Genomic DNA, 9,717 nt, shown 5'->3' on the forward strand with positions numbered 1-9,717 from the left:
CTTGGAGCAATAAGTTCAATTCCGTGGGAACCTCGATGAAGCGATATCGCCCCCCTGCGCGCAGCGCTGAATTGGTGGAGCCTTCCTGGAACATACGGACGTCGTCGGGATCCAAGTCGGATTCAGACTCATCCTCACCCTCTGCAGCATCTCTTCCCCCTTCAGCCCCCGGCGAGGTGGACCCTCCTGCCGCAGCCGCCAAAGGGGCGCTTAACTCACCAACATTACCAACCGCTGAGGAATACCTCCCGTCTCAGCGACTGGAACCACCGACTGAGTCGCCAAAGCTACGGCACCCTCACGGCCTAAGCCAGCCAGCGCAACCCCCATTGACTGTTCGCCCTCAAGAGCGGGCGCCGCATCCGCACCCCTCTCCGCATCCGTCGGAGGGGAGTCCAGATTGATCACCACAGGAGGAGCCGGCATGAACCCAACCCTGCGCCTTATCAAGGCCCTCTCCTCCTCCCCGTCTGATGACGATTCCGCCCTAGGGCGCACAACCCCCGATGGCCCCTCATCCCGAAGCGCGGCCCGTACTGGAGAAGGAACCGCTGAAGACTCAACTGATGTCGCCCTCGGTATTGAGCGCGATACAGGCGTCGCAGTAAGACGAGCGACTGCACCCGGTCGACGAAAGGCCAACTGAGGGGCCCTGACGCGGCGTGCCCTCCCTGATCACAGAAAAACAAAATTGAGGAATAGTGTCGAAACAAAGCGGAACAGAAGAAGAAGTCAATTTTTCTTACCTGCCACAGGACTACGGCCATATCTCTCCCAGAAAGACGCCCATGTGCGTATCCCCACCGTATGGGGGAGCACGGCCTCCACCCATCCGCGAATCCCAGCTAACGGAGCCGGCGGTGATTTTTCGGCTACAAAATTGACACGAGTTAACGCTTACGAGCACAAGACGTAAGGAGGGGTAAAAAAAAGAGGATTTAATGGCTAAGGAACTTACGTGCATGATTCCAAACCTCTGGGAATCTAGTAGAGCACGCCACTAAATGTTCAGTCCTGATGTAGAAGAAGTGCTCGAAAGGGCGAGGTTCAACCTCATCATCCTGCTTCGCCGTCAGGCCCCTCGTCCCGCGAGGGCACGCTCGAATCATGGTACCCCGAACCCTCTGGGGAGCGTAGAGGCTAAGCACATGCTGCAGCGTAATCTCCCTACCAGCCAATTCTGCGTATTTGATGAGCATTGCTAACAACTTGTAAAGAGAAGGAGTAAGCTGACCCGGGCATACCCCGTAATAACGACAGAAATCAACCACCAACATTGGGAGCGGGAGCTTAAACCCCAACTTGAAGGGGTAGGCGTAAAAGACGCAATATCCCCTACGGTCGGTGTGGACCCTCTCCTCGCTTCTAGCGAGAATGACGTCAGCATAGCCGGGGATGACCCCCTGTCCCCGCAGTCGAGACATCCCAATCTCCCCCATTAATGGGGCTTCATCCACCTGATCCTCCCCACCATCGGCGGTGAAATCAGTCATCGGAACTCCGGGCAGAGATACTATCTCGTCAACCGACGGAGCTTCGCCGGTCTCCACCAGTTCTGCACCGCCCATCGCCGGAATTGGCCCCTCGGTCACCGGTGAATTAACCGGAAGGTCCGTCGGAAGAACGTTTTGAGAAGAAATTCCTGCCATTGTTGATACAATAACGAGAAAGAAACGAAGTTCGGGGGACGAACACGAAGGTGAAACAGCAGTAAGAAAATCTTCTTCAGAATCTCTCTTAGACAAGCAATAAGAATATGAAAAATGAATGCCTCAGCCTTTATTTATAGGCAATACAAGTGGCCCTCATGCATCCCAACAGCCACCATTAACTACACGACCAACTGCACGCCGGTTCAATTCCATAGGAAGGTGCGTCATTATGACAGGCTCCATAAAGCAGCCTTGCAATCACCGGTCGGCGTCTCGCCCTCGAAATGGTCATAACGACCTATGAATGCCGAGGAGGTGCTCATTGCGCCCTAGAAATTTTTTGACAACGCGGAGCACGTATCAAGCGTGGCCCCATTCCCCTCGGCCGCACAACATACGACCCGTCCGCCATGGTCGACGGGTATGCATCCAAAACAAACGTAAGGATCAGAGCACAATGCAGCTCGACCTCACTCGAAGTTAGTTAAAAGGTCAAGCGCCTTCGCCCAGGAGGAGAGTTCGACCTCGATCGAACGATGACTTGATAGCCCAATAACAGGATACTAATACTCTACCAGGCTAAGGGCCATCGCCAAAATGAATTCGGCCTCGACCGAAGCAACAGTCGACATCCCTATCCGTGTTTCTCAAAATACAGCTGATGGAATCCACTCATCGAGCTCGGCCAAGGCCCGACCTCAATAAGCGGAGGGACTAACTGTATGGGTCAGAATCCGACCCCACGATAATTAACGAGGCTAATCCCGTCTTAAGCTAATTCATGATTAATTAGTGGCACGACCACTCAGAATTGACGATGTTCAACCCGCATCTGGCTTGATCAGCAAGGCCATGGCCTATCCGCCACCATAAAGGCGAGATCCCAACGTGGTCACGGCCACTTATTGCCAGCTCACGAAGCCCACAGCTATAAATACCAAGAGAGGGAACCCTACAAAGGGGGGGCTTCTTCTTCACCACGAGAGAGAGAGAGGAAAAAGGGACAGCGATACCAAAATTGTGGTCAAAAGACACAACATTGTAATGCTCTGAACCTTTTCATGGAGAGGCAGACCAAACCAATATTATCAATAAAGGCTTCTAATGTTTCTCCCTCTAACTCTGAGTACTCATTTTCGTCTTCTTCGTTTGTTCCAACGGATTATTACGATTTGCTATGATTTTCCCGTGATTTATTTATATTGTTTTATACTCATAAAGGTATGTAATAATTTTTGAGCAAACAATTTGTTCATGAGTTATTACATCTGAAAAGTTCACCTTGATGTATATCATCACTAAGCATAGTCAGTCGTACCATTTAAAATATCCCAAACAAGCACCATAATTGGCTGAACAGCTTGGCCTCAACTATACACAATGCTTAGGATAAAAGAAGATGCGTTTCTTCTTAACGTGCAGTACCTGCAAACTAAGTTGGAGAATTGTTGACTCATGACTGTGAGATCCATGACATAATTTTAATTTTTTAATTAATGTGAATGTAGAAAGAGGAATTGACAGGGTAAAAACTCTAGAGAAAATTTTATCATCATTGGAGCTAAATATACAACTAGGTGAGCCAAGACATTGCGTCACTTCAGTACTGAAAAGACTTTTGTCCTGAATCCAAGACTTATGACCTTCCACTTGCCTAGCTATAGTTTCACAAATGAAGCTACAATATGATGAAAGAACAGCTAGAGCCCTAAGCAATAGCAAAATAATTTCAGCAGGATAGGTGTACAACTGCTTTCAATAACCTGTAGTATATGCCAACCAAATTATTCCAAACACAAATTTAAAGTAAATATGTCTAAGTACAAATCATGCTTACAGGGAAAGATATAAACTTCTCTGGAATAATTTGGATAAGCCAGCAGCAGCGTCAAAGGTAAAAAGATCAATTGAACTTGGTCTCTTTCCTGTGGTAGAATCATCAATCCGTATAAATCCCCTGCCAGAAAAATTGATGGTTACTTATGATGAATTATTAGAAGTATGATTTTTCGTCAGCAAATAAAATAGGAAACTTTTATGTTTTGCCGTAAAAGAAACCAGTCATGCACGTTATGAAGCGTGTCGGAGGAAATGTACAAAAAAGTCCTATCCTGAAACAAGTGCAGGGAAAAATCAACTTTTCTTCCCCTAAATGAATTATTGATGACCTTATCCACCCAAAAGAAAAGGCCTCTCAACGTTAACCGCTAGCTGATTCCACTACCCTAGAAGACAAATACTTGACATGTCAGGTCACTTTGAAATACAGGGCACAACCCAGGCAAACTATAACAGGAAGTAATGCTTATTCAATCATGACTGATGAAATGAAAATTGCTGCGTTCCATGAAAAGTATGTAAATGCAAAAGCTACTATATGCAATTGATTACTTTGTGTATTAAATTTTGCAAAGGGTAAAACTACCAGATATCAGAAAAAGAATTAAATAATTGCAGATTCCATTATCGCTTAATCTTCATTTACTCTTTTTCTCAAATGTTCAAGCTTAGGGAGTTGATGAGATCAAACAGAAAAGGTACTCAGTGAAGCGAAGTAATATTTAGTTCAAAGGAGCGGGAGAGCAGATGAATTACATTTCATACTATGCAAGATATGCCTCCTTCCCTAGTAATATATATGGGTATCAAATGCAAGGAGTCATCTTTGGACAGAAAGAAAATTGAATGAAGCAACTTTCCACATTTTTTTAAAGGCTAAATCAGAAATATAGCAACTTCTCATATAACTTTTGCTCTCTTTCACCGGGTATTCTCAGCATTTGGGCAGTAATACATCTTTGAAATTGGTGAGTCCACTGCCCAAATGCAAGTAAAAGGCCCAATCAAGTATTAGAAGCCCTATGCAGGTGTAATCGGACTATACATGCTTAAATGGGAGATGGCAACCTGCCATGCTAAAGTAACGAGATATTATTCAATCTCTAAGTTATTACATCGAGATCCCTATGCAAACTTGCATGTTTCTTTCTTTAATTTATGCCAAACTTTTGTACTTGAGAGTAAAGAAATATAAACCTTGAGTTTCAGTCATTTAATTTGGGACCTAATTTCCTGTAATCATGTTCAGTGTTACATGACAATGATGCCAGCCCTGTTCCAAACAACTCTCTTCTAATTTTCACCTCGGCACACCCTTTGCAAACTTATATCCTCCATAATGATTCTCATTCTAAAAGTTAAATTTTTATTATCAAGATCCTGACGTCAAAATGGACAAAAATCACGGAAAGGAGACACAGATTCAAATGCCAATATTCTCATACGAAGCAAACCCAGCCCGTAAAAACTGCAGTTTTCATCCATCCTCGATAGCAGCACATCTTTAGCAACAACTTTCTGTATAAATCTTAATTTGATAAATTGGAACTAATCATGGATGTCAATTTAACAAAGAAATAGCAAAAAGAATTACCAAAACATGAGCTTTACATTAACCCTTCTAAGTTTCTGAAGATCAATCTCTTTGAGTTCGGACCATATCATCTGCACCGTCAATGGAAATATCGTCACTAAACTAATGAAAGGAGCCTGCAAATGCACCAGCTTGGTAAAGGTCAGTCATGCAAGAGATTGAACTGTATTCACAAATCTTTAGACAAAATACAAGAATAGACATCAAAGGGAAAAATATTCGGACAAATTGTGCCCGTTAAAGAAAGACTGCTACACAGGGAACAAGTCAATCAGTTAATTAAACTGCTGAGACTACAATAATGGAGAAAACATATTAATGATGTTAGCTCAGATGGAAATATTCACAGTATTACACAACACACATGACAACAAAAAGTCTTCCCCAGCTGTAGACAACAAATTTTGGAGGGGTTATACAAACATCAGGATCAACCAAGAAAAGGTATCCACTGGATGAAAATATCACAGCAATGCGGATAAGATGGATCTGCGTTCATAAAAGATTGATAAGTTTATAAATCATCACATCCTATAAAAGGCGAAAATAGCAAGCATAAAGTATAGTATGAGAGGAGGTCACATGAGATGGTATGGCCATGTCCTACAGGAATTATACGCTCGTAGGTGTAACAATTTGATGATTAAAGGTGATAAAAAAGGACGAGTTAGACCTTAAATCATTGACAGGAGTTATCTCAAGAGAGTTACAATCTTTTCCGACAATACCTACTTAACTAGGAATAGAGCATAATGGAAGCAACGAATCTATATATGCTATACCACTAGTTGGATTAAGGTTTAATTGTTGTTTTTGCACTTACATTAGATCCAATGTTTGCCCGGAGTCTTTTTATTCTAGTCAAAAACTTGTAATTTACGCGCAGGGTTAAGTGTACGATTTAGAGAATATCTAGTTGTAGAGAACCTGTAATCTGTCTTAAAAGACAAAGTGTTTCAAATGGATCTGAATAGATCAATATGGAAGGAATTCATATAACTGAACTCAACAAATTTGGAATTGAGGAATAGCGATATGAATGATTGACAAAATGCCTTATTTTGAAAGAAAAATGACATTCCATTATCGATAAGTAAAAGATCATCCTATATTTGTCATGATAAAATTTGATGCAATTCACACAGTAAAGACAAAAAAGCTATATGAATTCATTCAGACAAGCAGCAATGCAAAATAAATACACCAGCTCCTCTACAAAACGACCCATCAACTTATCCATGATCCTTTCAACATGTTTTTCTCGCATCATCCTCTTTGATACCATTGTCAACACCTTGTCATTCAATAAATAGCCAAGAAATGCCAAGAGAAACAACTCTGGCATTTGATTAACAGCGATAAATAGAGATCTGACTATAGGATAACTTAAACATATTCAAAAAATGGCAGATTATCATAAAATTCATATCAGACCAGCATTTGCATTTCAAGTATGAACAGCATTTAGGAAGACTGTATCACACATCAGAACCCAGCCAAAGAAAATTAGTACAGACAACCATGAACAAATATTTTGTAAGCTCTAGATCGACAGATTGACAGAGAAAGAGAAATAGAATGCAAAATCAACCAAAGTTAGCTATTGTATGCAACATTAATAACAGCAGTAATACATAAAAACCAACTCACAGCTCCCAAAGGTAATTGGATGCATCATGGTTTCCTCCAATGAATATAGTTGGAAAGGGTGCAACCTCCTCTTCAGAATAATACTTCCAGAAAGAATTCATGCTCCAGTATTAGGTGGCACATTTAAACTTTCCAGATCCCTCTCAGTCCTAACAGTCTACTTAAGACAAGGGAAATGCCTCAATTGATATTAATATAGTAGAGGAATTAGAAGTTTAGATGCGTGGTTGTTATTGCGATGGAACCAAGAAAAACTAAATAGATAAAAATTGCCAAACATCAAAACGAATTAACCAGTTAAGTATAAGACAATTACTGAGCAGTACATGTGACCAAGATGCCAAAGCACAAATTTCCTAGTGAACTCATTGACAAAATCATTTACAGAGAATCAAATGTTGTACCTAGAATTTAAAAAATTAACAAGGAAATAGAATGATTTCTACCTAAAAATCGCCTCAGCGTTTAAGCAGATCAATCTTTTTTTTCGATCAGTAAAAGATATTATTGTTGATTGCCAGCATTAAGAAAATGCTGAGCAGTATGTTCAGCTAGCAATAATTACACATTTTGTGATTTGTTCAAAAAATCAACCATAGCTTCTACAAAAGCAGATCAATCTTTAAATTCGCAACTTTTTGTAAATGGAGTTGGCTAGCATAGACATTATAATTCTCCATCCATACACCCCTCTTTCGCAAACCTCCTCAGCATGTAATACCAAAAAGAATCATTTAACACTATTGATCAACTAAAACTCCATATTCATGAATTCTGATGGAGAAACAAAAGGTAGTGATTTCGTCCCCTAGTATTATCACTATTATTTCGGTAATCCTCATTTCTTATATTTCCCATCAAATAGGTGACAAAACAAAGCAACTTGGCTAAAATTGTATTCCAGATTTTAGCTTATTATAAATTGAAAAGCTCAAAATTTTAATTCAATTGTTTGATCCTAAAGCTATTTCAGTAACAGATGACAACAACAAGAACTACTACATCTCTATCCCAAACTAGCTGGGGTCGGGTATGTTAATACTCGATATCCTTTCCGCTTCATACATCCTGTTTCGTTCCATTACTCAATAATTTGTCAATTAACGGATTAGGGGCTTTTCTAACAGCAAAGTACACCTCACGCGTTTCCTTACACTGACATACAAATCTCTGAAAAATTAAGAAGATTCCTAGCAAGTATTATTTCGATTGGCTGTCAACAGCTACACGAACTAATTTAATTGTGTCAACACAACTAAACCTTTTATGCCACTTTGATGTTGCTAGTTTGATATGTGCATGACAAAGAAAACTATTTTACGGCTGTAGCTCTTCAGTTTGAGAACATAAAGTTGAGTTGTTCCTTTTACAATCGTAACCCATCACATAATGCTCGGTTTTCAGCAGCATATACACTCAAAAGTAAAAACTTTAGGAATTAATTTCCATTACAAATTTGGGTACAAAACTGAAACTATTATTACACATTCTCGTAAAAGTTAATCTACAGCTCAACGTAAATATCAAATCAACGTAGTATCATCGCAAGTAAAGATAAACCCTAAGAGAGAGAAATTGCTCCTTACGACGGCGCTAGTCGACTTCTCACTTCTGCTAGTAGTTCCGCTATGTCACTGGGCAGAGGAAATTGATGTGTGCGGCGGAATGGAGTCGTCGACGAGTGGTCCGGCGGTGAACGGGCACGTTTGGACCTGAGATTTCTCACACCGTTTCTGTTGGGATTAGGATTTTTACATTTTGTTTAAATTAGCTTAAAATGGTTAAACCTCTTGTTTTAATAAAATATGACTACTTTTTGCTTTAGGTATGAATATGATGAATAATTATCATGGATTAGTTTTATAGTCGAGCATAATCATGAATTGTCACTTGATTAGAGTCTTAGGAAGTTCAACATTTCGATGACGTGAAGGTATTTGGTTTGTATATGTGAAATACTACTTCCATCCCAGAGGACATCATAAATGAAAAGTAGCGTACATATGGAGTTTGGACAACTTGTAACAATAGCAAATTAGAGGATCCAAACTTTTGATGTCATTTACATTGATAGATTTCTGTTGTCTTCATTTAAACTTTTTAACTTTATACAATGTAAGGATAGGGAAAGCAATTACACAAACTGACATCTTCTGTGCAAATTGCTATACGATGAGAGTATACTTGGGTAAAAATTGGTGGCTCAATGTGATGACATCATGTCACATAGGCGCCATTTGGCATATATTAATACTATGCGGAAGCTTACATAGGAGGAAGCCTAACATTTGTGAGAAGATTCTAGAAAAGTATGGACATGTCCTTTGGAAGACCCTAGGTCTCTATACGTTAGGAAAGTCCTTGGAATCTTCTAGGCTTGTAGAGATTCTAGAGAAAGCCCTTATCTTGTAAATATTAAGGACTTGTGTAACAATTAATATTTACACACAAACCCCTAGGAGACTAGTATATAAAGGGGGTCATTCATTTGTAATTCACCAAGCAAACAGTTCAAGTTATCTCTAATACAAAGCTTCCTTTAACAATTCTCTTGTGTTCTTTCTGCCATACTCTTAGCGATCTTGAGTAAGGCTGACTTGGCATAGCAAGAACGTGAGCAAGTTGTGCAAGATCGTGAGCGAGTTGTAAAAGGGGATGAGCCAAAGATAACATGTTTGACGAGATATGGAGCCTTTGAGTGGTTGGTGATGCCTTTCGGCTTAACTAATGCACCAGCCACATCTTGCACCCATATGAACAAGATTTTTCATCCCTACCTTGATCAGTTCATGGTAGTCTACCTAGACGACATAGTCATCTACAGCAACACCTTGGAGGAACACATGGAGCACTTAAGGAAGGTTTTCCAAGTCTTGCGAGAGAACGAGCTATACATCAAGAGGGAGAAATGCGAGTTTGCACAATCAAAGGTGCACTTCTTGGGCCATGTCATTAGCAATGGCAAGCTACGTATGGACGAGG

The 9,717-nt window shown here is 40.7% G+C and overlaps 1 long non-coding RNA gene across 2 annotated transcripts; it reads right to left on the minus strand.

The window, feature by feature from the left end:
* Positions 1-3,175: 3,175 nt before the first annotated feature.
* Positions 3,176-8,666, minus strand: LOC109205887. Of its 2 annotated transcripts, XR_002064742.1 has the most exons (5): positions 8,322-8,666; positions 6,736-6,892; positions 5,086-5,201; positions 3,490-3,609; positions 3,176-3,415 (listed from the first exon to the last, which is right to left on the minus strand). It is a non-coding gene; the product is annotated as an uncharacterized LOC109205887 (long non-coding RNA). The 2 variants fall into 2 exon arrangements; XR_002064741.1 differs by having other exon boundaries at positions 3,176-3,609; positions 8,322-8,665.
* Between the last annotated feature and the right edge of the window lie 1,051 nt (positions 8,667-9,717).

Source organism: Nicotiana attenuata, unplaced genomic scaffold (assembly GCF_001879085.1).
Source record: "Nicotiana attenuata strain UT unplaced genomic scaffold, NIATTr2, whole genome shotgun sequence".
NCBI classification, from domain to species: Eukaryota; Viridiplantae; Streptophyta; class Magnoliopsida; order Solanales; family Solanaceae; genus Nicotiana; species Nicotiana attenuata.